The following is a 27301-nucleotide window of genomic DNA, read 5'->3' on the forward strand; positions in this document are numbered from 1 at the left end:
ATGCTGTTGGGAGAACCTCAACACAGTGGGGTTAGTGTTGGAATTCAGACCATTTAACTGGTAAGAAACATTTTTGTGTGAATGAATTCCAACAGGAAAAAATTAGTGCACAACCACTGGTAATTAATGGAAGTGAAATGATGACTTAAGGAAATAGAAGATTCAACCCTCCTGGAAACACCACAAGTATTTCTTGTTATCTAGCTGTTTATAATAAATGTGTTCTCATTAATTTTTGAATTTAAGTTAGAATGGTTTTGCATCTTGTGTGTCATTTGTAAATCATAGAGTTTTGATGAATAGGGCTTCTATACTAATAGTGGGTACACACAGGTGACCCCAACAATGATCTTTGAGAACTACAGACTTACGGAAAGAACAATAACTCCTGCCTTTTGACTATGCCAATAGGATTGTATTTAACAATGTGGTAGAGGACTACCCTGTCTGGCCTCGGTAGGAGAGGATGTGCTTAATCCTCTAAAGACTTGATCTCCCAGAGAAGTGTGGTGTGGAATGTGTGAGGTGGGGGTGAGATGGGTGGGTGGGGTGGGTGATAGAGCATCCTCTAACAGTCAAAGAAGATGGGGAAAGGGGTGAAGGACTCTTGGAGGGGGTGTTGGGAGAAGGAAGTGCAATTTGGCATGTAAATAAAACAAGTTTTCAAAGTAATTCTTAAACATTTCATTTCACTACTACTTTAAGCAGTTATACTTCCTGCTGTATCTTTATATTTTTTCTAAAAATTTGCTCTTTGACAGTTTTCTGCAATTCTTTTCTTAATAAAATGCTCTACAAATGCACATTGTTTTATGGTCTGAGAAACTGAAATTCAAAATGTTAAAGACCTCTGAGTGAATGTAAAACCTGATTTTCAACCACAGTTTTTTATCCAATCATGATTACTAATAACCTATTATATGTTTACTCAATGACATCAAGCATTTTAGAATTTAGTAAAGATTCATTGTGTGTGTGTGTGTGTGTGTGTGTATTTCATAATCCTTGCTCTGTCACTATCTCTATTTTGCAGATGACACACAGAAACTCCTTTGCAAAGTTGTAAGTGATAGCCAAAGCAGTCACACCAGTCAGTCAAGCTCTTGGTAATCCTAATCATTTATCTGTACGATTCTCATCTTAGGTGCTGAATACAGAGTCTGAATAAATATGTAGCCTGCTCTATCAGAGGTGATATTCTCATTAAAGAGAGATAATAATAAAGCCTATCGTCTGAGAGCACTGATGGTAATAGGATTAAGTGGGAAGACTGAAGGTTGGCAGATGAAAGAATAATGAGGTGTCCAAAATGTTCAAAGAACTTCAGAGATATTTGATAAGGAAAATGGAAAAGGGAGGCTCCCTGGGAAGACAGAGAGGGATAAATACAGAAAGAGGTGGAAGAAAGGTAGAGAGGAAGGGCAGGCAGGGTGCAAATGATCTCATAGGGGAAATGGGAAAGGGCCTTCTTAAGGGAAGAGAGAGAAGGTAAACACAGAAGGAAGGCATCCTTACAATAATAATATGAATGATTGAAAAAGTCACAAGACATCAGTGCCAACTATAGGGAGAAAGAAAGAAAGAAAGAAACAAACAAAGAAAGAAAGAAAGAAAGGAAGGAAGGAAGGAAGAAAGAAAGAAAGAAAGAGAAAGAAAGAAAGGAAAGAAAAATCAAACTCTGAAATGCATTTAATTCATTGCATAAATATATTCACATAGCTTTAATGATCTTTTCTCATCTGGGCTGATAGTGCTCATCCAAGGACCAAACGCTACCTAATAAAAGCACCAATACTAGTCTAGGAAGCCTTTTTTGGGCTGTTTACTAGGGATATCTAAGCGACTCCCCCAAATACAGCTTAATGATTTTACCCTTGCTTACCCTCGTGAGTGGAAGTCACTCACTTCTGCTGAGGACACTGTACACTTCCAGTAACAAAGTGCAGAGGCACCAGAACTGGAACTGATCTAAATGTCCCCAATCTGAGGACTTCTTTCCATGGAACTAGAATATGGCACACACACTTTCTAAAGGAATAGGCAATAAACAGTTCTATCTATCTATGACTCTTATAAAACTTATCAAAGAGTCAGGATGTGGAGTTTGGTGTCTAATCTTATGTATCCTCCATACTCTTCAAGTGATATACAGACATTAAGAGTACACAGGAGGACATTTATGAAAGATAATAACATTTGTATCCATAAATCAATAGAGAAAATTCATGCTTATCAGTATAGGCAGGAATCACCACTTGGAGCATATGTCACACAAGAACGTTAAGGGAATACAATGTAGTTTGGCTTCTTGATCTTAGGTCCTTGATTCTGGGTCTTCAAACCCTAAAAGAATTTCATTTTTCACTGCAGGTACTAGCTTTTATTTTTTTTTTTTTTTTTTTTTTTTTTTTAGCTTTTAAGTCTGAGTTTCGTACCAGGTATACTGTATACATTTCTCGGCTACATGTGCCTGCAGATATTGTGTGAGCTGCACTGGAGCAGAGCATATTGTGAAGCTTCCCAGACTCCATTATAACATGGGCAAATTCTCTGAATGCTTCACATTTTACTAATGTCACAGAACTTTTAGTTCTCTTGCTCTGAAGAACCCTAACTAATGCACTAACTAAAAATATACTGATAGAAATAAACTTGTCCCTTTCCTGAGACTGAAATAAGGCCAGTGTGAATAAAGTTGCAATTAAATTAAAAGTAAAGAATGAGAATTGGTCTGAATTCTCATAAGAGTTCTAATTTGCTTTCTATTTATCCCAGTATTGCTCACAATGAAATTGCCTTATAAGCTAATAGAAATTCTTAGTCATCAGATCTTATTTCAGTAATGAATTGCATGTGTCTAATAAGCTAAATTCCTTCCAGTATCCTCATTTACTTATTGGGAGGACAGATTGTCACTAGAAAGCACAGAGGTGTTGTATGACAGCTATTCCTGTTACAGGTAAAACTTATAGAGCATACCTGGCTACTAAAAATTTACTTAATGAGTTCAGCCCAATTTACCAGTGTATTTGTTTAGTGTAAGCATATTACAAATAAACTAGACTCACCCTGCCATTTTAATTGTGGGTTATTAATCACTAATGTGATTCCTATTGTATAAACTTTATAAATATCCACAAGAATATGTGAACATAATTATGTAGTTAATAAATTAACCAATACTACCTTACTTTCACACCTTGGAATGGTTCTATTTACTGCATATTTTGAAAGCTGCCTTTATTTGATTAGATAATATGCATAAGTGATACTCTTATATTTTTAAAAGACTTTTTAACACCCATTCAACAATAGAGAATCATGAGAACAGATTTGCTTAAGATGTCTTCTTTTGTGAATTATAAAAATAAATTAAAAATTACTCATATCTACTAATATTTAGATTTGGCTATTAAAATATTTACTATCATAACTTTTATATTTTAAGAGAAAATGACACAATAAAATTATATGGATACAGAAAATGTGGTACATCTACACAATGGAATATTACTCAGCTATCAAAAACAATGACTTTATGAAATTCGTAGGCAAATGGTTGGAACTGGAAAATATCATCCTGAGTGAGGTAACAATCACAGAAAAACACACATGGTATGCACTCATTGATAAATGGCTATTAGCCCAAATGCTTGAATTACCCTAGACACCTAGAATAAATGAAACTCAAGATGGATGATCAAAATGTGAATGCTTCGCTCCTTCTTTAAAAGGGGAACAAGAATACACTTGGCAGGGAATAGAGAGGCAAAGATTAAAACAGACACAGAAGGAACACCCATTCAGAGCCTGCCCCACATGTGGCCCATACATATACAGCCACCCAATTAGACAAGATGGATGAAGCAAAGAAGTGCAGGCCAACAGGAGCCGGATGTAGATCGCTCCTGAGAGACACAGCCAGAATACAGCATATTCAGAGGCGAATGCCAGCAGCAAACCACTGAACTGAGAATAGGACCCCCTGTTGAAGGAATCAGAGAAAGAACTGGAAGAGCTTGAAGGGGCTCGAGAGCCCATAGGTACTACAATGCCAAGCAACCAGAGCTTCCAGGGACTAAGCCACTACCTAAAGACTATACATGGACTGACCCTGGACTCTGACCTCATAGGTAGCAATGAATATCCTAGTAAGAGCACCAGTGGAAGGGGAAGCCCTGGGTCCTGCTAAGACTGAACCCCCAGTGCATTAGATTGTTTGGGGGAGGGCGGCAATAGGGGGAGGATGGGAGGGGAACACCCATAAAGAAGGGGAGGGGGGGAATGTTTGCCGGGAAACCGGGAAAGGGAAAAACACTCTAAATGTATATAAGAAATACTCAAGTTAATAAAAAAAAAACAAAAACAAAAAACAAAACAAACAAACAAACAAAAAAACAAAAACAAAAAAATCAAACAAAAACAAAGAAAGTCAAAAGAAAAAAAGTTACATGTGGTCTGTAGGGAGAGCAGCCAATGTTCTTAACCACTGAGCCATCACTCCAGCCCAAGGACAGTGCCAATGTTAATGTACTTAATTTTCTAAAGTTATAGGTATAAAATTTGTTGACTAGTGGGTTTTCATGCATTAAAGTTTTCTAGAGCAATCTATATTTTAAGATGTTCAGCTACACATGTGAGATCAGTGCTCTTTTGCAAATTTACCCTCTAGGAATATTACAGCCAAATGCTCCAGTAAAGAATATAGCATTTATTTAACAAGAATTTAAGCTGACAAAAATCCTTCGAATGGAACATTTTAATTAGGGTCTCACAATGAGACAAACTAAAAGCTCCAATTTCCTTCTTTTATTTTGTAAAATAATTTGCATTTTGTTTTTAAAAATAGAAAGTAAGTCTAAAATGAGGAAGGACGAACCTGATTTTTAAGTTACATGAATTTCGACAGGAGGGAATTTTTACAAAACTATGAATCTGCATTTAAACTACATTAACTGTTTCCGTACCTCAGCAGTTTGACAGAAATGCTTTCTAAAGTGCACCCAATAGAACAGCTGAGTGAAGAAGGAGACAGAGGCATTCAGTGCCATTTTCTGACTTTCATTCTTTATTTTCATAGATTTATTTTTATCTATGAAAATTATATATCTTCTTTCTACACCTGATCAAGATAAAAAGCAAGTGTACTGGAAAATAGAAACACAAAACTCGAATGGCCAGGAGAAAACAAAGAGTCTGTACTTTCTCTACTCATCCCCAGTAGAGATTCTCTCCCTAGACCCTCAATGTCCCTCTGAGGATTTGGGAAAAGTATCTTTCTGAGAACAAGAAAGATACTTTCTTGAGACCTCCAGACTTGTATACATATATGTTTCTATACTAGAGGTACACCTGCATACACATAACATACCACAACATGTAACATATGACAAATCCTTCAAACCCAGCTTAGCTGCATTCACTCCTCTGGGCCATTTTGGTTGTATGTTTGATTGTTTGTCAGTCTTCTTCTTCCCTGACTCAGTCACGTTCTTCTCACAGAGGTTACAATTGTCTGTCTATCCAGTTAGCTCTTTCTGACTGTACATCTGAGTCAGAATATGATGCCCTTTTCCCTCATTGGATTTTTTATTATCATTGGATTTTCCTAACCAGATTCACAGTTCTTCTGCATAAGAAAATGATCTGATATATTTTTACTAGGCAACCTAAAATCTGAACCTAAAATCAATCTACACTTTCTGCCATCTTAACCTGCATATTACTTGAATTTGAAACCCCGAGGCAATGGGAACTTCCCCGGTCATATGAATATCATCTAATATTCCCTTTGTCTCTATAATTGTACCATTTCAAACCATGAATTTTTCAGGTCCCCAATTCCAGATCATATCTGTCAGTCTTTTCCAAGATACCTGTCAGTCTTACGAATCCTTAACATTTCCGGTTATTTATGAAGTGACTAAAACAGACCCAGTGAGAAAGAAGGAAAGTTCTTGATTAATTTTCATCATGCCAATTAAATCACGAACACACCAATGAGACTACACAATATCTCTTCGGCTCGCTGCCTTCAGGATAACTGGATCTTTGCCCAGGACTTAACACAGAAGGCCTGAAAAGCATCACAGGTTCTTCCATAAGATTCTCAAACCCAGGGCAACACACAGCTCTGTGTAATTGCTTCTAACTCCTTCAGGCATAGCCAGGCTTGTGTTCAGTGACTAGAGGTTCATTTGCTCAATCTGTTTGATAAGCTCATAAGGGACAAACATGCTTTTCATCACTTACAGAGATGAGAAACCTCATAGCTTTAAAAGCTGTAATCAACCTTTTTCCGATTTCCTTGAAAAGGCCCAAGTATGTCTATCTTTGTAAACACCATTAAATTAAAATGTTAGTCATCATTATACTATTGATCACTGAGTGTTATGTACTGAGAAAGGTAACATGTGCATTTATTTCTAGGATACCACCGACACCTAAGTCTGGTGTTATAATCCATATTGAAGTAGATGACAATACTGACTCCTAAATGGAAGGTGAAATATATTACGAAATAGGATTAGTAAGTGAAAATCTGAGATGCTATCCTACATATTTCTGATGCCAGATATTAAATGGTGTTGTTATATTTCACCAAAATATTCAACTTTATGATTCCCAGTCCATTTATTTGGGTTAGCCACTATAAAAGGGCCATGACACAAACAGGAGAGGGACTCACTGGTCCTAGTTACAGCTTGGGAAGCTGGGGTAACTAACAGAGTCTTAAGTTTGGTACCCACTTGTGAGTTCACCAGGCTTTAATTGATAGCTCCATGTCCATCGCCATGCGTATGAATGTAGGAACACCCAACAGTTCACAATCAAAACAAAAAAGACATAAACATGGGAAAGAACTTGAAGGAAGGAGAGAGGTTATCAGGAGTTAGAAAAAGATAAAAAGAGCATTGGACAGGAGTAAAGAATAAAAATGTCATGTGCATACATAACATTGTCTAATAATTTTAATTAATAAAGAGACCAGAAATTGATGGGTGGTGGGAAATTTAAGAATCAGAATCGTTCTGGAAAACACCTCAGGATTCTTTCTACCTAAGGAGTAGGTAGGAGACCCACCACTGTTTTTGGCCTGATGATTTACCTAAGATGCCGAAGACAAAAGAACCTATCACTGTTAACTGGATATTTGGATAACAGAGGGAGTAGTAATCAAGCTCTTTATAGGTCTAAATTCATATAATTGGGAACAAGGGAGCCCTCTGAAAAATAATATGAAATTACAATTAAAATGAATAATGAAAACATATGTGAAGAGAATAGTTGTCAGTTTCTTCATAGGCCAACTTATACCTCATATATTATAGTAACCAAAGGAATCCATAATACTCTGTGATGAGAATCACACATTTATAACTCACCCTTTTATACAGTTTAGGATGCATATTCTTGAATTCATTTTTTACTCATTGCATGATAATGATCTTATAATATTGACTACAGAAAACAAATATACTAAGGTTTCTGTGCAATTAAAATTTCTGTTTTATTAATGATATATACATTTTTAATTTGACTTTCACAACTCACAGTAGAAAACACCATCTAAAATTTTGGGGCTCATATACAATTTAGACAATCCTCTATTAAGTCTCATTCTGCCTTTTTTCAACTTACGTCCACTCTGTATTTAGTTTATCATTACACTTTTACTCACTTACAAGCACGGAAGATTTTTGAAATGTAGTTTTCACAATTACAATGAAGACGTACCAAATATGTGATTTGATTATAATAATTATATTTGATCCACTAGCTGGCTTATTCCAGGGAATAGGAATATTGGCTAATCACTTAATTAGCCACACTCAATCACGTAATCTGTGATCCAATATGGCATGTTTTAAAGAAGTAGGTTCTAGGTCCATGCAGTAAAGTCTTTATTACCCACATGCTTCTTCTGTGAGACGGTTTAACAAATGTTGATACCGCAAAGAAGTAATGTGCAAAAGTTTTGTGGTCATAGAAGTAATACAAACAATTCTCTAGAGTGTGTGACTACACAACAGAATGTAGTAATAACCTATAAATATATGAAAACTATAACTATATATGATATTTTATATAATATATTAGAATATGGATATATATATATCCAATAAGCCCAATATAATCGTGCTCCCACAAGAGATTCCAAAATATCTAGATTGTCCCAGTCTCTACACCAACTTCCAACTGGAGGAATTATAAAAAGAGAAGTTTACATGGAATAGAAACGTGTCTTAATTGTTTTTGGTCACATTTTTATGTTTTTCTAATTTAAAACACATGAAAGTAAAACCAGGACCCTTCACAGGAGACTTATAATTTAAGCTTCTTAATTTCACAGTAAATCCATACCAGCATTCCGTGTTATTCTACGTATCATAGGGGTGTACACCTTGGTGCAGAAAGGAAGAGAAAGAAACTGCAATGGTTGTGTTTCTGGGTCTGTGGGCTCTCATTCTATATAGTCTCTTCTATGTCCATTCTTTCACTTGCAAATGTTATGATTTCATTTTCTCTACAGCTGAGTTGCATTCTCCTGTGTATTTGTACCATATTTTCATTATTCATTTTTTTGTTGAAAGACATATAATTTAATTTACATTTCCTGGCTTTTGAACAAGGCAGCTATGAATGTTGCTGGACGAGTATCTCTGCAGTAGGAGGTTTACTGTGTTATGGCTGGCCCACCAGATAGGGTTAAACTTAGACTTCACAATAGTGATATCCTGAGTAGCTTCATCAACTTGCATCCACCCTAATAGGGTACGGGTTCCTGTTTCTCCAAAACCTTACCAGCATTTGCTATCGGTTATTGTGTTGATTTCAACATTCTGACTGTTAGGAAATAAGATACCAATGCTCTTTTAATTTGCATTTACCAGATTTCTAAGGTTGATGTCATAATTTGAGGTACTTATTAGCCTTTTGCTTCTATTGAGAACACTCTATTTGTAATACTGTCACAGATAACTAACTACAGTCATACATCAAAGAAGCATCTCTGCTCTACAAAGGGAGGCTGTGAAAGAATACAACTGGACAAACACAGAGACCAATAGATCATGGGAGGCCCAGCCCTGAAAAGATAAATCTACAGAGAAGCTACGACCTATGGCTCAGAGACCATTATAGCATTAGAGAAGTCTGGAAAGATTAAAAGAGCCAAATATACAGAAGTCTGCTGTGACATAAACTCCTCTAAAAATGTCTGCATAAAAAAATACCAGGACAATAGCAGTATCAGAGGACATGATAGCATGGTAGGGTGAATGTTTAATGAGATTCCACCTGTAGGAAAATAACTACAAGCAAAGATTGACTGCTGGGTATAGGAGACTTAGCCCTTCCCAGGGTTCCCATGGTTCAATCTACTTACTGGTTCTCCAACGCAGAGTAGTCAACCTTGAAACAACATACATACAAACAAGAATGAACACAGCAGGATATATATATATATATATATATATATATATATATATATATATACATATATATATATATATATATATTTAGAGAGAGAGAGAGGATAGATAGTGCAAGAGTGTGTGTGTGTGTGTGTGTGTGTGTGTGTGTGTGTGTCTGTAATGTCTATAATAAAAGGAAAAGAAGCTACTTACATGAAACTTGGGACCTAGTGTGGGTTCAAGTGAGGGTTTCTGGGAAGAGCTGGAGAGAGGAAAGGTAAAGGGGAAAGTGATGCAATTTTATCAAAATTAAAAATATTAAAAGTAATGTTATCAATATAAATCTAAAATTTAAAAAATCTAAAATCATGGAAGATGAGGAAACTGAAGTACGAAATGAGGAATAGAAAGTCCAAAGGAGTAGGGTCCTCTGCTTACCTTAAAGTAACCTCCAGATTTTACCAAGAGCTTAAAACTTTGTGGAAATGTTTGCCCTATCCAATAAACCAAGGCATTCCCCAAAGTTTGTATTATTGATCTGAATTCTACCTCTCAGACTTTGTCTTGTGAGTTTTGGGAACAATCTCACCAGAGCTTCTTTAATTGGAGCATGGAATCTCCTTGCACAGACTTTATGATATGCGGAACACATGACGAGATATCACAACTGACAGCGCAAAGGTGGTCAACTTCCTGGTACAACAGCTTTTATTGGACATTTGCAACAACAAATACAATGCACTATAGCATTTTAAAGATAATATATGGGACTAGTGAGAAAATTGAAGAAAGGCACACTAGCTATACATCCTGATGACCAGAGTTCTAGCCTGTACACCCAATAATGGAAGGAGATATCTCATGCTAAATGTTGGTTTCTGACCTCTACATACATGCTATAATATATATGCCACGCATACACACACACACAAACACACACACATACACACACACAAACACACACACATACACACACACACACACACACACACACACACACACACACATACACGTCCCAAATGTATAAGCATTAAAAATCACCATGCTTCCAAAGACAGTTTATCTAAACTTAACACAGTGAAAGTTACATCCCAGATGGAGGTAGGTATTTCACTCATCTCTGTAGTCACAAGAAATAAGCCCCGTGTTAATAGTCTACTCTGGACAATACAAGGAGCAGGGCTCTGACCTCTGCTGCAAGAGAGTGTCACTACACTGAAGTCATTGGAAATTTACCTGTCCTTTCATTCTTATCTGTGAAGATGAAAATCAATCTATGTGAGGCTTATTAAACAACTTCAGTGTTCGCAGCCTTTTAAAGGACATTGTTGGGTAAAGATGGATGACTGCGGATACAGTTTGCACTCATTCAGAGCATGCAGGCTTGGACTGACAGCAAACAAATCAATGGCTAATTCCAGGCAGCTATCAGATGAAGGAAACCAAGGGAACTATCTCTCCAAGACTAAATTGCAGCCTTGGAAATATTTGTGGAATAAAGTGAGTGTAGAAATACAGAGAGATGATTTCATTATACATATCATTATCTGAAAAAAAAAGCATACTCAAGAGCTAGAAAGTAAGAATCAAATGATGATCAAAATCCACACACACAAATAATACTAAAATACTAAAAATACCAATTACTACTAATAAGCACCTCTTTTCATTTGTAACTTATTCTTAGCATTTAGTTTTGAAATCGCTTACCTTTCTCTTGTGTATCATTCCCATCTTTGGTCTCTTGCTGTCTCCTTTATCTTTAGAGCTTCAAGCTCATTTATCACATGTTTCAAATTGTATTATTTTAGAAAATAGTTAAGTTCACAATGTAAAATAAGTCATTTTCCTTAGGTATTAATATTTCATCATTAGGTATGACCTGAGTAGAACTATTTGCATTCTGAGTGCATTGTGTAAGTTATTTATAAAATGTATTATAAGTTTATACAAATAAAACAAGTTCACAATAAAAATGAAAGGAAATGGGATAAACTGGTAAACTATGTTTATAGGAGGCTAAAAGCTACTCATAAAATTAAAGCCTTAGATGAATTACTCTACAGGGGATGATAAAATATTTTAATCCTCTTTTGCAAACTATTTTTTTTCTGTTTCATTATTGAGCACATCCCTCAGTTTCTGCTTTAAAGTTTACTTGACAAAGATCATACAATATTTTCATATGAAGTATTTGAAGGGATATTTTTTAGCTAGTCTGTAAAAACAAAAATTTAGCAATTCAAAGGCATTATTAAAATTGTGAATGATTTTATTCTTGTGTATAATCTAGTGACCCAATTTGTTCTCCTTCCTTTTAGATATGATTGTCATCCAAATATTCCTTATCACTGCCAACATAAAAAACTGAAATAAGGAAACTGAAATCAGAATTATTACCTCCCAATGTCTTCCTTCAGTAAACTGTCTAGTATAAAAGCACAATAAAACAATATATTGCCAAAACATTTTTTCATGATCCACAATGGTTTGCTTTTCAAATACGAAGTATTTGAGGGGGTTGTCCCAATACATAATTTGTAACCAAGTTAGTGAGGAATATCAACCTGGACCTATTGTGTGAATAGATTTCACAGACACACACTCATGCATGCATGCCTCCCTACATACACACATACACATATGTACACAAACACACACACACATACACACACAAGCACACACACACACACACACACACACTTACTATACAAATGTCTGTGTCTTTTTATCTGGGAATCGAATGGTCAAAGTAAGGGTAGAAGCCCTAGATTAAGATTTCTATTCCACTTCCAGATGTCTACTGCCATATATAAATGTTTAGCTTCTGTGCAAAGATGGATCCTCATCAGAGAGTCACACTGTGCTATCACAAAGTGACAGTGGAGAATCCTGACCTCATTGACATTCCCTGAAGGCTAGAGCACTAACTGCTGTGCCGCAGTGGCATCGTTGGTGTCAGATTACCACACTACTCTAATTTCTTCTATGCTAACTTTTAATAAAGTAAAATGTTTTCTTCTGGTACAAATGACTGCTACAGTATTCTCTTACAATTTTATTTATTTATTATTTATTCTGTGCAGCATTCTGTGGTAAGCACATGCAAATCAGATAAAAGCTTGGTGAATTTAGTTCTCTCTTTCTACCCCATGTCCCTCAGGTTTGTTAACTTAGCTACTGAACTATCTCACCATTATACCTGTGCATCTGTTATAATTTAAGGTTTTTACAGAGCAAATGGAACCTGAGAATATATATTCCCATAAACACGTTCTTTCCATGTGTTGTATACTGTTTCTGCCTTGACTTTCTACCTGCTTCAGATAGATTTTTATATGACTTACTTCTGTATAACTTATTTAGCTTATCATGACACTAAAAATTTCCAGAGGCTCAGGAAAGACAAATCAAGGTAAATTATGTAAGTAGGTATTATATATGAGAAAAATTCACAGAAAGTCAGGGCTCAATAAATTGTTCACTTAAATATGATTTTAAAAAGCCTACCTCAAATCACGAAAGGATATTTCGTCTGAATAGATGGTAGTAATACAGATACTTATATAACGATTGGTTTTACTTAAATATAAGTTTAGAATATTGATTTAACAAGACATATCTAAAATAAGTCCAGCTTTTGAATTACCACAAGTCAATCAGAATTACTACTTCACTTACTAAAACTTTCCACTAAGGAAAACATCTTTGAATATCAAGTATAGCCATAGGGGCCAGGTTTCAAACGGATGGATATTTATCATGCTTATGTTACCATGACTTTAAATGAAAGAAATAACTCTACTGATGTGTGAGTGTGTGTTTGTGATTTGTTTGTGTTTGTTGGAAGTTGAACTTAAGACCTCATAAATATTACTCAACTGTTTAGCACTGAACTATAAGGCAAGTGGTCTACTAACCTCTTTCACTATATTTTGTCAGTTACATGAGTTTTTTTTTTTTTTTTGGTTCTTTTTTTTCGGAGCTGGGGACTGAACCCAGGGCCTTGCGCTTCCTAGGTAAGCGCTCTACCACTGAGCTAAATCCCCAGGCCCAAGTTTTTTATACCAATACAATATCAGTCACACATTTTCCTATGCAAGATGATTCTGGAATCTAAATTGTGTTTTGTTTTGTTTTATTTTTAATTCAGTTCTCACTGTAGCTGCTGTGACTACATTATATAATACAGGCTGGACTCGACCTCATGGCAACCCTCCTTGATTAGCCCCTTGTGGTCAGAGATTGTAGGGTTAGCCATTTGGTTGAGGCTTATAATTGCGTTTTAAGTTACACTTAATGGTAGATCCCATTTTGCATCTTTTCCTTCTTGCTTCATTTTATCATTTGCTCTTCTGCACATTGCTCTGTGAGAACTAAGCAGCTGTATACCATACTCTAAGTGGTTAATTACGTATGTGCAGCTTGGCTTAATGGTGTTTTTAAACTCTAATTTGCATGTAATGGAGAACGAATTTATTTTCTACTTTGTAATTTCATAAGTTTTCAAATTTAAATGGCTCATAGAAAGTAATATGAGATATAAGGATTTTAATGTGTTGGTGTATTTTCTTATTTCTTAGGATTCAAAATATCAGATTATCAATTTGCCTCTGATGAATAGACATAATTATCAAACCATTCCAATTTCCATGAATATCATATTAATTTTACTTATATATTTGATGCTATAAACATTGAAAGGCCAGTTGTCTGTAATGGACAAAATATTGTAAACCACATAGGAACTTCATTTGAGGATGGTACTAGAAATAGATGTGTATTCTGTCACTGAACCCACATATGTGTGCATCCACACACACATATACACAGAGATAAAAATAAAGGTTATAAACTAATATTTATTATCTCATTTAGGACTTCATGGGGTTTTAGTTATTTTAAAGAGAATATATCCTTTTGCAGATGCTTCAAATCTCAGAAACCACAATTACATTGAAAAAGAAATAAAAACAACTCTCACTATAAAAGTAACGAGCAAAACAGGATGAGAAATTAAATATTTATTATTCAAGCCTGCTCTCATTTCTGCTTCTAGCATTTGAACAATTTGCATATACTTGCAAACTACATATTCTTGGAAGAAAGATGTGCTGAAACTCTTCACGTGGCCACATGTCAAACAAGCACATTACAAAAGAAAAATATGTACGGGGAAATTCGCACAAATAGAAAAAGAATATTTTAACACAAATTATTTTGCATTGAGTGAATGCTGAATCAGATCAAACAGGGTGGCTATTGCCCTTCTGCTCCAGCTGGACACTGTTGAGTGCACTAGGAAAGAAGAGAGCACAACATGCGAACCAGTGCAAGCCCTGCACAGGGGACAATCTGCTATCAAATGCAAGCCCCGGCCAACCAGGGTAGTCAGCAGGGTAGTATTTGGTTTGTTTTGACGTGCTTTGTCCTCCTTCTGTTATATAGAAGCAGAAGATGAATGTATCAAACATTGACTGCATTGGTATTCATGTTGCAAAAAAAAATGTAAAGTAGAAAAATGCTGAAGTAAGAGATAGATTCTTATTCAATTAAGTTACTACTCCATAAAATGCTAGCACATGAACTAATAAAATTTCAAATTCTCTTAAGATTCAAGACTAAAATATACAATCCAATGCTTAATAAATGAATGCCCTTACAGTCAGCATTTAGAAGGCTTGTGTTCACCATCAACTTCTTTTACATATTGCTTTGGGATTGTGTTAAGTGTCTTGATCGTTCTGTGTGTTCTATAACCTATTATTGGGAACAATAGGGATTATCCTGGCCTGTTTAGCAGATGACCATAAAGACTCAGGAAACTTCTCTAATTGTATTGTGCCTAACAAGATATATCAGGAAGCTGTAATACAGAATAAAAAGAACATGTAAATTACAGTTGTCAGTCCAATGAAAAAATCTCTCCATACACATGCTTTAATAAAAAGTCTTTCAGAAAAATCGTTTCAACACAGAAGGATCTAGGATCTCAAAGGCAAAGGAAATACAGTGAAAGCCCTGTTGCCTGACATCTGTCAATCTTACTTTCAAATTCCACATGAGACATTTCTATTTGTACAACTGGAAACTTCCAATTGTGCTCTCTGTGAAGTGGGGAGAGTATTCTTTCCACATCACACATTTCCTCCAATCCTCTAGATCTCTGCCCAACTTCTAGGAAAGTCACTCACAAATAAATGCTGCTGCCTTGGTCAGAGTCACCTTCACAAGGTCAGAACACTAGTATGGATTGCTTCATATTTCAATTCGTTTTCAAATTAAGAAGTTGGTTTGGTTTTTCACTGGCCTCATCTAAGAAGTGCAATCTATTTTTACAGTGGATTTTAATTTTTATAAGGAAAATTCTTAAGGAACATTAATCAGTCAAATTTAAAATAACCAGAATGCAAGGCCCTGGGTTCGGTCCCCAGCTCCAAAAAAAAAAAAAAAAAAAAGAAAAAAAAAAGAAAAAAATGGGGTTGGGGATTTAGCTCAGTGGTAGAGCGCTTACCTAGGAAGCGCAAGGCCCTGGGTTCGGTCCCCAGCTCCGAAAAAAGAACCAAAAACAACAAAAAAAAAAATAACCAGAATGAAAGGTTTTAAGAAAAGCATGAAGAATACATAAAGTTTATTTTTTTTCTCTCCAACCAGCAATGAGCAAGTCTGATGGAGATCTTTTCCTAAAAAGAAAGTGGAATCAAAAGACCAGCAATCGGCATACACTTAAGACAAGAGTTCTCTCATCTGTTTCCTTTCTCTACTGATATTCAAGGCAATAAAAAGAAACAGGAAAATATGTATCTATGATATGAAGAGAATTCAGAACACAGATCCAATCATATGATCAATGGGCAGTTTAATCTTTACATTCTATAAGTCTGAGACTTGTGTTTTATAGAAGTAAGGAGCCCTAGAAAATAGTCCTACTTTGGACTTATTCATACATACATTTTCATACTAAATTTTTTAAAATTAAAATTGTAAAATACTCTTACTATGAAAATATTTTCATCTTGGTCCCTTTTAATTTTTTAAAATGTATGTGTATGTAGCATGCACATCTATCTGTGAGTATCTCTCTCTCTCCCTGTCTTACTCCCTCTCTCTGTCCCTGTCTCCCTCCCTCTCTCTCTCTCTCTCTCTCTCTCTCTCTCTCTCTCTCTCTCTCTCTCTCCTCCCTTCCCCACCTCTCTCTCTGTATGTTTATATTTGTGTGTATTCCTGTATATATGTAGATGGGCATCAGCTGTCTGTAGAGGCCAGAGGAGGACATGTGATCCTTTGATAGAGTCAAGATAGAGCCAAGGGGGATGTAAGTAGCTAAATGAAAGTGCTAAGAACTAAGTTCAGGTCTTTTTCAAGAACACCAAGAGCTCTCAACTTCCTATCCATATCTCTAGTCTATTAACCCCCTATCAAGTGTATATTATGTATGTACTAAACTACAAGAAAATAACCTTCATTTGGAAAACAAAATACAATCACATTCTCTCATTCATGCCTTTGATTCCATTCTGTACCCACCTACTACTGATTCTCTCAAACTTTTTCCAAACAGTTCTCTCAGAACATTTTTAAATGTGTGCGCATGCGCGCGCTCGCACGCGCGCGCGCACACACACACACACACACACACACTCACACTCAAGCATGCACATATTCCATACATGATAAAAAAATCACGGAATATTTGCTTTTCTGAAGTCATATGTGGTATTTTAAAGCAATTTTAGAAATTGTTAGAATTGTTTAGTAATTGACTTGTAATCAATTACTCTTCTTTTTCCACATTTCATACCATTTAATTAATCACTCCCCATCATCAGGACTCTCCACCCGTGCCACTTGTTCAGAGTCTGTCTCCACACTGTACTGAAAACCATGAAATTAGAGGCTCTGTAGCTCGTGTTTGCCCTGCATCCTCAGCACTTGGCAAAGATTTGTACCAAGAGGAGGAGCAACAGTTACTCAGTAAATTGCACAGGAGAGACAGAGAGGAAGGGGTAGCATAGGATCTCTGAGAACTGGTACATTAAAAATAAAGAATCCTCTGTGAATGGGGGGAGGATGGGGAGGGGAGCACCCATATATAGGAGAGGTGGAGGAGTTAGGGGGATGTTTCCCTGGAAACCAGGAAAGGTAATAACAATTGAAATGTAAATAAGAAATACCTAATTTAATAAAGATGGAGAAAAAAAGAATCCACTCTGAATACAATAGAGCTGAGAATATGAGAATGCTCTTTAACATAATATAACATATTCCAAAGGTGTGGCTACAAACTCTGAAATTGAAAATTTGAGAGAAGAAATTTCAGAGAAGCCTGATTTAGTCTTTGGAATGTCAACTGAAATCTTTTTAAGCATGGTTAAAGATATTCATAGATGAAATTATTCACTGGTGCCAAAGATAAGCATTTACATGTCTCTTTTATAACACCAATCACAACCCATTAGCAAAATGAGAAATGTCACAGGAGAAGTGCAACATTCTTAGTGGTCTCTGGAACTATCATGCTAAAATTCATCAAATGTTATTTCAAAATTTATGAAAAGCTAACATAAATACTATAGTATAATATATAAAATATTAAAATGTAGTGTATGACTTGGTTACTTTTCTTGTGGTGAGAAAACACTGGGACAAAAGTAACATATGAAAGAGAGCTGATGGTATAGTGCATTAACACTCTGGAGGAAAACATGGCAACAGGGCGTCACAGGGATGGAACAGTAGCTGAGCGCTCACATCTCATCCACTCCTCAAGGCACAGAGCGCTGACAGGAAAGGGCAGGAATCTTTTGAAACCTCAAAGCCATTCCTAGTAACCTACGTCCTTCAAGAAGACTATACTTTCTTTTTCAATTTTTCCACAGTTAAACATTTATTTATTTATGTATTTATCTATTTATTTTATTATACAATATTTCTTTATTTACATTTAAAATGTTATTCCCTTTTCCGGTTTCCTGTCCATAAGCCTCCATCCCCTCCCCCTCCACCTCCACCTCCCCCATATGGATGTTACCCCATCCATCCCCCTTACCACTCCCCCTCACACATTCCCCTACACTGGGGATCCATCCTTGGCAAGACCAAGGGCTTCCCCTTACACTGGTGCCCCAACAAGGCTATTCTCTGCTACATACGCAGCTGGAGCCCTGGGTCAGTCCATGTATAGTCTTTTGGTAGTGGTTTAGTCCCTGGAAGCTCTGGTTGGTTGGCATTGTTGTTCTTATGGAGTTGCAAGCTCCTTCAGCTCTTTCAATCCTTTCTCTAACTCCCCCAATGGGGGGACCTGTTCTCAGTTTAGTGGATTGCTGCTAGCACTGACCTCTGTATTAGACATGCTCCGGATATGTCTCTCAGGAGAGATCTATATACGGTCCCTTTCAGTATGCACTTTGTAGTTCATCCATCTTATCTAGTTTTGGTGGCTGTATATATATGGCCATGTGTGGGGCAGGCTCTGAATGGCCATTCCTTCAATCACTGCTCTAAACTTTGCTTCCAAAGACTATACTTACTAATCCTTACTAATCAGTTCCACGGACATACTGGGGTAGGAGACAACCAAGTATTCAAATACATGAGCCTTTAAAGGCCATTGTCTTTCAAACCACTGTAGCATACCAATATAAAATGCATGCTATTTTTCTTTTTAACTTCATTATGAAATTTTCCATTATGTAAATATTAACAAGAGATATGTGGCTTTTAGAGATCAAATTTTTAGTTTTCTAATGAATATGAACAGGCAAACAGGAAAAGAATAAATTATAAACATAAGTAATTTAAATTTAGTGTACAGGCATCTAGATATCGAAAATGCTCTATTTCTAAACAACTCAGTATACTTTATTGTTAAAATAATGGAAAGAATGGGCAACTGATTTGGTGGTAAGACTGATTGTTGTTAAAACAAGAGGACCTGAGTGTGTGTGTGAATCTCAAGTTCACACACATATTAGCTACTTACGTGTCTAACCCAGAGACTATCTCCAATTGCTGTGTATTTGCAAAAATAATAAGATTAATTTTCTCCAAAGGAGTCTGACTGTGTATATTATTATATTAATCAAAGATGAATGTAGACCACAAGCCTTAGAGTAGAAGGTTAACACAAAATCTACCCAGTGATATTTTTTTCAGAGGAAATTGCATTTATTTTTTATTGAGGAGTGGGGACATAGTGCATATATAAAGGTCAGAGGACAACCTGCTGAACTAATTTCTTTTCTTACAACATGTGGAGCCCAGAGACTAAATTCAGGTCACTAGTCTTAGATGAACTATCTCAGTGGCCCTAAGTGGTTCCTAAATGACTTAGTGTTTCAAAAAATCCTTTTCTTTTGTGCAGCTTAATTAACTATATGAAAGATTCTGTTTTTCAAGTGGATACCAGGCTGGGTTAGTTTTTTTTTCCTGACTTGACAAAAGCTAGAGTCAACCAAGAAGAGGAAATCAGATATTTTTAATACATTTTGTCTTATATTGCTTTGTTTGACATTTTTTGTCTCACTGATTTTTTTAAGGCACATTGTGATTTCTAAATCTTATATTGCGCATGTATATGTATGTTTTGTATGTCTCTGAATGTGTGTGTGTGTTTGTGCTTTCTCCTCATTATCGTTTTCTCCTTAATTTGTTCTTGTTTGATTTATTTTTTTTTCTGCCTGTTTATTTTCCAGAGAGAAGCCGAAGTGGGGAGTACGGAGCTTGGTTGGTGGGAAGATGGTGGGAAGGATTTTGAAAGGGCAGACTGGAAAGTTGTGATAAAATATACTTCATGAAAACATTTTAATAAAAAATTAAGTAGTAGATAGTAATAGATCAAGATATCCTATCTGATAGTTTGACAACTGATTCTACACATACACATGTATGTACACATACACACACGCAGACACACACACAAATGGGGAGAGAGAGAGAGAGACTAGAAAATTAAATTATTTTAAATTAAAATTTAAAATTCTGTGGTATTCTCATTTAGGAATGACTAATGTTTAACACTTGACAAGCTGCACAGAGAACATGGTAAAAGCTAAGGCAACCATAGTGAATAATACATGGTTCTAAAAAGGAAGCATCGCTAGCATCCAGCCAATGATTTTCTGTGCAGAACTACTCATTTTGTTTGTTTATCTTAAGTACTCTCTTACTTCCATTCACCCTTCATTAAGAGGATAGAAGATGAATGATAGATGAGCTTGAAAGAAATACTGACGCCATATTTCTACTGCTAATGCCCGTAGAAGCAAGGAACCAATAAAGTAAAAGAATTATTTTACGAGATGGTGCAACCTCACTGGACTGTTACATGTTGAATATAATCTTCTCAACATATTTAAACATTCAATATAATCAGACTTTTCCAACATACAACTCTGAAAGGAAAAAAATGAATCAACTACAAAATAAGTAGAGTTTTTTGTTTCTCAGGAGTTTGAATATATTCTATTGCTTAGGTTGCTCGGCAACTCTAGCTGCATTAATATAATTTATGTTCGACATTATACATTTCTCATCTTTATTCAAGAAAGCTATTGTTAAACAAAATAATTTCTTTGCACATTAAAGTAATAGCATTTTGAATTTAAGTGTCTTCCAGCCCACACAAATCAAACCATATTCACACTAACATAAAAATAAATAGTTGGATTGTGTATTCGGGTATCTTAACTGATAAGAGCATTGAAAAAGTCATATAAATATTTTTCTAAATACAATCAAAGTTTCTTAGGTGACATAGTTAATTGCATCATGTTTACTTCATGAGAGACCAAAACAAAATAAAAATTAATTTAAAATAATTTATAATCATTTGTAGACTTTTATTTTTAATTGTTTGCAAATTTGCTATATTTATAAAAATATTTTGTGGAACAGAGAAACGTTTTACATGGATTCATTCAGGAATATCATACACCTCAAAATTACTCAGAAATATCAATTCATTGACAAGAACTTTGTTTAAAAGGCTACCATAAAATATCATAAATTCTACTGTGTAGTATCTCATATAAAATGATTATTTTTTTGTTCAAAATAAATATTAAATAGATTATGCCATAGTAGGTGGTATTAAGAGATCTGGAGTAACCTAAATATCGGTAAAATTAATAAAATAATTGCGAAGATGTGCTACATATACTCAATGGAATAGCATTTAGCTATATAAAAAAGATATAACTTGTTCTCTTAGACTTCAGAAGATCATGGTAATAAATAATAAACACCATTTGAAATACACATTCTCACACAAACATGTATGTATATATATATATATATATATATACACACACACACACAAACTTCATCGTATGTACACACAGATAATAAAGAGAATATTAACTGAAGAACACAAATAACTATACAACATTTTAAATTACATTACAAATTATATCAATACAAATAACTTTTCTAGCTCATAAAGAAAAATGTAGCAAGATAGAAAAATATTTCTCTAAAACTGTATCGCACCACAATGAATTATATGCTTATACAGTTAAAGACATCATTAATCTCTAAACACCTTGAAGTTAAATAGATCAACTGATACAAAAGTTCATATTTCAAAACTCATGACATGTTTAAGAAGAAAGCAACAATTATCATCTCGTTGGAATAACTCTAAACTGTAAGTCAGCAAACATATATTGATATGGTTCAGCAATATTAATTGCCACTCTATCCAAAACGCTTAGTAAGTGGAGACACTTAAATGACTCTCAGCTTATGAATAGATAGTGTAGATATTATACACACACTTATATTTATTAAAAATAGACATTGTCAAATTTGTGTATAAATGGCAATTATTCTTCTAAAAGAAACATCTTTTGCACTATATAGAGACCATTGCAGAAAGTTGCAACTGAATAAAATGCAGAAATGAGAAGATTTAGCCCAATCTGACATATCTACAATGTAACTCCTATATTTAAGGTTTGGGAAACATTGCAGAAAAGGGATGGAAGGTTTGTTGGGTCAGAAAACTGAGCAGTCTATTGAAAGCCTGTGTCCCCTAATATGACCTAGAAAATCTCAAAATTATGATGACATAAATAAGTCCAGGATAATTACAACACCATTTGACGTCCAGATATGGACAGGGAAATCCTACCAGGTGTCATCCTAGATAAATAGCTGTAAGCAATTGAAGATATCTGAAAGAGTGAGAACTTTTATGCCCTAGGTATGAGTCCTTCACTGTGTTACCTCTAAAATCATAAAGGTACAAACAACACTAAATATATTTACAAAGTTTTAATATTCTTCTCTCTGTGTCCATCTCTGTCTCTGTCTGTCTGTCTGTCTGTCTGTCTGTCTGTCTCTCTCTCTCTCTCTCTCTCTCTCTCTCTCTCTGTGTGTGTGTGTGTGTGTGTGTGTGTGTGTGTGTGTGTGTAAAACAATAATTAAAAGGAGGCCATGTATTGAAGAATAAATGAGGGAGTGTATGAGGGGTCAGAGGGAAGAAGAGGAAAGAAGTATTTAAGAAGTTAATTACAAAATATTTTATTTACCTCTGGAAGTGTTGGGATGTGCCTTTAATCCTAGAACTTGGGAGACAGAGGCAGGCATATCTCAAGGCCATCCAGGTATGTAGAGTGAGTTTCAGAGCAGCCATGGACACACAGAGAAGCCCTCTCTCAAAATAAAAATATAAAATATAATAAATAAAAAAGAAAGAAGAAACCCAAAAACTATACTGAAAAATAGACCTTGCTCAAACTTTAAAAATTAGAATTCAAAATATTAAGTATACACAGATAGGATATATTTTAAGGAGGCCAATTTAAAATGGAAATATTATCAAGAATTCCTTCTGCTGCTTAGAAATAAAGAGCCCAAACTTATAATATCTTATTTGTAATATTATTCAATTTGACTTTTGCTTTTGCTTTTAATTTTCTAAATGTGTCTACTATTTTAGAATTATAACATATTCTTTCCCATCTGCCAATTTCTTCCATGACTCTGGACTCTCTATTTATCTGCCTCCATGTTCTTTTGTGCAAAACCAAAACAAGCCCAAAAAAGCCACTAAGAACATGCAGTCCAATTTATGTTGTCTTGAGCACTACATCTGCTGTGGTCATTGAGAAAAACCAGTTTTCCACCTCACAGCTATTAATTTTCTGAATGAGTAAATCTTGTCTATGACAAGCCTTATGACAATTCTCCTGCCTCTGTCTCACCAATGTTGTGGTTATAAGCTTGGGGTCATGTCTGACTTTTCAACTTTCAAAATTTGAGCGGTTATCAAGAATGCATTACAGATAAAAAGCAACTGGTTTAGGCTATCACATGAGTCTATAATGCAATGCCATGATAGCCCTCTCAAAGATGCTAAGTTATTGAAAGGTAGAATTGTTAAATGGATGAAGCCAGCTGGCTTGTATTGATGTTTATGCATACAGAAGTAACAGTAATTTCTGGAAAATAACTCTTCTTTCTACTGTGTTGGTCCTAGCGGTTAAGGTCATGATTTTATCCTTAGTGACAATAAGTTTTGCCCACTTTGGGGAAATATCTGGCCTCAAAGTTTCTTGTAAAAATGAAAAGTGAGAGATTGTGGAAGAACTATTAAGGGTCAAAGTTTAATGATACACAGACCATGCATTATATTCACAGTTACAGTCCAGATGGATTTTTAAAGTGAGACATGAGGGCAGTGGTTAGAGGGCGATGTGCTATCCTCATAGAATAGTGTAGTAAGCTGGAGAGATGGCTCAGCGGTTAAGAGCACTGATGGCTCTTCCAAAGGTCCTGAGTTCAAATCCCAGCAACCACATGGTGGCTCACAACCATCTGCAATGAGATCTGATGCCCTCTTCTGGTGTGTCTGAAGACAGCTACAGTGTACTTATAAATAAATAAATCTTAATTTAAAATAAATAAGAAATACTCAAGTTAATAAAGATGGAAAAAAAAAAAAGAACAGTGTAGTAAAATGGATCAAACACAAGTCAAAAAAATTGCTATCCAAGATGGAAAGTTGAGCATTTATCTGAGCAGAATACATAACAATCACATCAGAGAACCCAAAGTGAATCACACTACAAAGAGCAGACAGATGAACACCATAAATAGTCTTTTCCTTTTACTTTGTCATTGAAATTAGACTGGGGCAGAGAGGGTGGCCATAACAGAATAGGTTGATAGGCTATCCATGTGGCCTTAACTAGTTTAAATGTAATATGTGGGTAATGAATAATGGATTTATGTTATCTACCATACAAATGCAGACACAAATGTCTCAATATGTCACCCAGCCAATTAATATTAAACATTTTCTGAGTGTAAGGCACAAGATATTACAGGGACCACAAAAAAGTATACTGTTCTCTATGGAGTTTGCGAAATCAATCTTACACTTCAATTATTTTTAATTCACAAAGGAACATAAGGTTATCAAATAGTCATAGCATTAAAAAGTTTAAGTAGCAGAAAAATATAAATTCAAAACTTTATGCCTATATTCACCTCTACTATGTTGTCATAAAATGCTATGTTAACAATAAACTTTGGAGATTGTTATGAATGTTCTTGTCTAAGTCAATTTGTGCTGTTTTGATAAAGCACGGATTTGTTCACTTACAGAAAATAAAATTAAAAAAGCTCTTCTTATGCAAGAGAAGGAGAAGAACGTAATCCCAGTACATACGGAGTCAGTGTGATCTGGGCCTCACTCACTGTGTGTGTGTCCTCACTCAGAGATTGCTCCTTCCTGAGAGACAGAGTTGGTCTCCCATTTATAATGTGCCACTGGGTCATGCAACAGAATTTTCAAAGGTTATTCCCAAGGCTGTACTTCCCAACAGCAGCACATACAGGGTCTGATTCAGGATAAGGGCATTGGGGAATACAAGAAATCAAATCATAGCAGTTATGAAGGAAACGACAGACAACAATGGAGAATATGGCCTAAGGCAGGGTCTGGAGATCCCAAAACTAAGATGGGTATTGGCTGTACTTTGTGGGGATCTTCCATGGAAAGATTAAAAGTCTTATATGAGCTTCATTTACTAACACTTTGAAGATACCTCTACAACCAACCAGAGCTTCCAGGGACTAAGCCACTACCCAAAGACTATACATGGACTGACCCTGAGCTCCAACCTCATAAGTAGCAATGAATAGCCTAGTAAGAGCACCAGTGGAAGGGGAAGCCCTTGGTCCTGCCAAGACTGAACCCCCAGTTAACGTGATTGTTGGGGGGGAGGGTGGTAATGGAGGGGAGGATGTGGAGGGGAACACCCATAGAGAAGGGGTGGGGAAGGGGTTAGGGGGATGTTGGCCAGGAAACCAGGAGAAGGAATAACAATCGAAATGTAAATAAGAAATACCCAAGTTAATAAAGATGGAAAAAAAAGAAAGAAAATACCTGTACAAAGGCATTATCTGGTCTCAAGCATACGTCTCCTTTACAATTAATACTCCAATGCTCATAAGCATTGAAAAAAATGAGCATTGAATGTGTAGACTTAAATCTACTTTGTGTTTCCTGTTTTGCAGTTTTTATTTCTTTGTAAACTATATTTTTCCCACCATCTAAAGGGAACATGGAAAAAAATATATAAAAATGGAAAATACACTACAAAATAAAAGAAACTACACTATAAAATATATAAATATTATATAATATAAAGCTGTCAACATTATCTCAGCTTTACAAATTACTTTGGTTTGTGAATAAGCTACATATTTTTATAAATGAAACACACTGGTATAGAAAATATTTCTTTAACATACAAAATATGTAATGGTGGGAAAGGAAAAACACTAAATCAGATGATAAACCACATACATTAAACCAGTTTTCTCTGAAGAATCATTTTTCTCTCAATTCTGGGGGTTTCATCCAGAGATTACTTACTATTGTTAACTAAAATGAGTGAATGCAGATTAATTAAAAACGTTTAACTCCTTATACCAGCAAGGACATTCTCAGCAGAAGATAAAATATCTCAAAGCATATAGCCACTACAAGGTTTCTTTACACTCTATTTAAGATGTAGATCATGCTTTGTGAAGTTTGCTTCTATATATAAAATGTAGACATTATTCAAACTCCTTTCTGTGTTATGCATAAAGAAAGCATGACTGACTACTCTACCCTTAATCACTCTTCTACTTATTTTTGGATTTTATATTCTTCAGAATACTCTGAGAATGACAAAAGTTTTATGACTCCAGTCTGAAGGATCTATCAAATGTGCATGAGCTGAGGTCTTCATTCCGAAGTAGTGATGGAAATAGGGGCTTTGGAGGAGGAACTGGATTATGGGGGCTCTGGCTTCATCAGTCACTCAATCCATGGAGAGATCTGTAGCTACATGGACTATTAGAAGGTGGTGTGAACTGTGAGAGGCAGACCAAAGTCCCTGGGTATAAGATTCACACTCCTCTCTCCTCTACTCTCATGTTTATTTTTGCCTTCTGTATACTATGTGGTGGGCTGATTTTTTCCATTCCATGTTCCTGTCCATGATCTTATTCCTCAACAAAGACACAGAAACAGTGAAGCCAATTAACATGGACTGAAACAAGATACACCTACCCCTATGTTGACTTCTTCAGGCATTTTCTCCCATGGTGAAACTCTAAGACCGAGTCCTACAATCCAAACGTCAGAATAATCTGGTATTGGTGTCACCCACCGCCTCTTCAGTGAACATAGTAGAGGTTTGCCTTTGGCTTACCTCAAACAGATAATATAACAAACACAGTTATCATACAACTTTGTTTGTATTATTTCACTCCTGTATGGGGGGGGTCTGCAAAACGTGTGTTTAAGTCCTGAGATCAGTACCCAGAGAGTGTTTATCTATTGACAACCAGTATCCTCCCTACCTGATGTTGAGAGAATAGTC

The 27301-nt window shown here is 35.5% G+C and overlaps 1 protein-coding gene across 1 annotated transcript in view; it reads right to left on the reverse strand.

Moving 5' to 3' along the window:
- The window catches only part of Naaladl2 (N-acetylated alpha-linked acidic dipeptidase-like 2), a 1352651-nt gene that overhangs the window by 1024277 nt on the left and 301073 nt on the right, over positions 1 to 27301 (reverse strand). The window lies entirely within an intron of this gene.

Source organism: Rattus norvegicus, chromosome 2 (genome assembly GCF_036323735.1).
Source record: "Rattus norvegicus strain BN/NHsdMcwi chromosome 2, GRCr8, whole genome shotgun sequence".
Taxonomy (NCBI): Eukaryota; Metazoa; Chordata; class Mammalia; order Rodentia; family Muridae; genus Rattus; species Rattus norvegicus.